The following is a 3,354-nucleotide window of genomic DNA, read 5'->3' on the forward strand; positions in this document are numbered from 1 at the left end:
AATATAGTATTAAAACATTTTATATTATGTGATTTTTGTATTATCCTTCAGTTAAATTTGTCACGTAATGAAAATTTATTAAAGTAATTTAAAATTAAAAAAAATTCAAAATTTAATAAATATGAAATAATACTACTTTCATTTTTGTTTTCTTTTCAAATTACAAACCTCTGAAGCTAAATTTAATGGAGGCTGATGATGACCCAGTTGTGTGAAGTGCTTGACTTTTGCATGTGGAGTCGTTTCCATGACATTGTTGGCGCTTCAAAAGTTCATTTTAATTTTGTATAAGAAGAATTTTGGATTCTACTGTCGGAACATGAAATTGAATGTCTTTTGTGTTTTAAGAAAAACAGTTAATTGGCTAATTAATTTGACCTTATATATCTAGACTAATTTTAAAGTTTTGATTAAGTTGATATGGCAAGCTACCTTATAAAATATAAAGATACGTATTATTAGGGAAATCTTTTTCTTTTACTTTACTTAAAAGTAGGAGTTTAATTTAAATTGTAACGTTTAACATTAAGTTGGATAACTTTTGAATGCAAAAACAAACGTTAAACACATTATAGTTTGACTTAAAAATATTTTTTGATTGTTAAAATTGAGTTAATTGCAAAAACTAATTAGGAGATGCAATTCCAATTTAAAATTTATGATTTGTAAATAAAATAATCAAATACTTATTTAATTATTTATTTTTAATAAAAATAACTTTTTTTTTCTAAATCATTTTTTTTAAACATTTAAAATTTTCACAACAATATCAAATACGTAGAAATCTTAAATCATAAGTTTTTCAGCACTATTTAAACATACTTTTTTTTTAAATCGAACTTTTTTCAAATGCAACAGTACTAATGCTAAACTAAGCCTAAGTTTATTATATGTCCTTTCAAATAACTGCTAATCTTATTAATTTTATAATAATAAATCATTTTATTGTTTCACTGATATAGTGGGTTTGCATAAATTTAGTATGTCACGGAGCTAATTAATTCGGTGACCATCATGGTTAATGAAGTATAGGTTTTGGGTAAAATTTGATTAATGTATTCATTGGTTAGAAACATCCATCATCTTCCATTAATGGTAGAAAAAGGGTTAAAATTTGCACCATTATGGTATGGATATATATATATATATATATATATATATATAGTAAACTAAATAGTGTCACTTCACTAATAATAATTTAATTTAAAAAGTTTTTAAAAATTAATGTTCACAAGTTTATGGGACGGACCATAGCTTCTAACCTTTGTAAGATTTAAAATTAAAGACATCTCAAAGGTAACTAAAGTTCCTGATAACAAGAAAATTTATCAAAACAATAATTTGGGTCTTATTTTTTAATAATACAGATTTTTTTACAAATGAAATCAAGGTCTAAGGATAAATTAAGAAATTTAGCTTACAAATAATGGAATCGAACCCCAGACTAATTAAAATCCATCTCTGAAGATAGGTGAATGAGGTATTTGCGTTAAGTCTTTAGTTCTATCCTTTAAAAATATCTACTATCCTTTAGATATCCGTTAGTATTTTCTTATTAAAACGTATTTATAGGTCAAAATACAAAATTACTTGTTTATTTGGTTACTTAATTGCTATGTTTAACTAATAGATTTCTTATAAGAAAAAAAAAAAAAAAGATAAACTTCAACAAGCATACGATAAACTTACATAATAAGATCCAAATTTACCATGAATCAAATTTATAATTTATCTTTAAATGGATACAATTTTATCATTATACTTTTTGATTTGGTTAAAATTATGGTAAAAAAGCTAAAAGATTTTATAGAATATTTATTTACTTCCTTAAGAAATATTTTTATCATTAATTTTTTTTTACTATTTTTTAATCAATTTGAAGAGTGCATTGCTAAAATTGCACCTATTCAAACGCAAGTAGTGGATTTGATACATCACCTTAAATAGAATAATAAATTTAGACCTTGTATCAAAACAATGAGCAGTTGAATCTGTTTGCAATAGATTGATCACTTTGTTAGGAGCTAGGAATAGTAAGTATTAATCTAGTATGTTATTAGAAGATTAGTAATGTTTTGCCCCTCTTTTGTTTGGTCAGGTGGAAAATTTTTTGTCAGCTATCAATAATTTGTAGTATTAATTAGTTTATACGTACCTAGACAAGGTATTAATCTCTTTGTTTGTCATTTGTCAGTTTTTTTGGATGAAGATTTATTGTTCGAACTCAATATTCTCAGCCTAGCCGATTCCAATAGCACTTAGCTAATAGCTTATTGATCATTTGTCACCTTAATTAGTTAGTATATATTTATCAAAGATATTGCAATCTTGCAAGTATAGAAGTTTACATGGCTGAATGTGAAAGATAGATGTCAACCTTTAGCTTTAATACATAGTTTGGATAATTAATGTTCCATTCGCTGTCTCTTTCCGTTCATATAAACCAACAATTGATTTGAAAATTGAATCATTATGTCTAAAAGACTTTAATAATGATAGTCGACGATCCAAAATAATATACAGATATGTTGGAATTAATTAAATTGGCATGCCTTGCGACATATCTTGACTTTGAAATGGTGTAATTTTTTCTTACTTAAAACTTTTTTGTCATCAAAACAAGTTATTTTATAAAAACATTTTTTTAAAAAATACAGTTGCAATTTATATGTACACTTAATGGAAATGTTAACCTGCAGTGCCAAGGTGATATTTAAGAAAAAAATGTAATTAATGTTTGTATTTTCTTAAATTTAGTGAAAGCAATGAAATGTTTATAATTTATTTTTATAATTATAATAATATTAATAATAATATGGTTAAATTAAAATATCCTTTTTAATATGATTAAAATATAATTAAAAATAATTAAATAATTAAAACAAAATAACTTCTTTTTAATTTTAAATAGAATTATATTATTATATTCTATAAATATTAAATGTAATTTTTCTAAAGTAGTATAAATAATCATTTTTAATTGGTGCCTCTAGACATCCATTAACTAGAGCCTTTAATCAAATTAAAATTGCAAATCAAGATATGCTAAAGAAAAAGCCAGCAATCAAAATGCATAAAGGAGAACAGAATGTTTTGCCTTACCAGGAATGAATATAAGATTGAAAAAAAAAAACAAACAGAAACAATAAAAGGGAAAACAGAAAAAGGCTACAAGTACAATTTCCAGAGAGAGCAAGAAAGAAAAACAGTAACGATTCAGTAGGAAAACAAATGTTCAAAATTTGATACCGTGGCCAAATTGCCAACCCCCAAGGAAAAAAAAAAAGGATGGAAAGTGGTTAAATTTTCCCAGTTATTGTCGTTTTAGTGTGGGAGTGTAGAAGAAACGGAAAA

Source organism: Durio zibethinus, chromosome 11 (genome assembly GCF_047325235.1).
Source record: "Durio zibethinus cultivar Kanyao isolate XHJ-2024 chromosome 11, ASM4732523v1, whole genome shotgun sequence".
NCBI classification, from domain to species: Eukaryota; Viridiplantae; Streptophyta; class Magnoliopsida; order Malvales; family Malvaceae; genus Durio; species Durio zibethinus.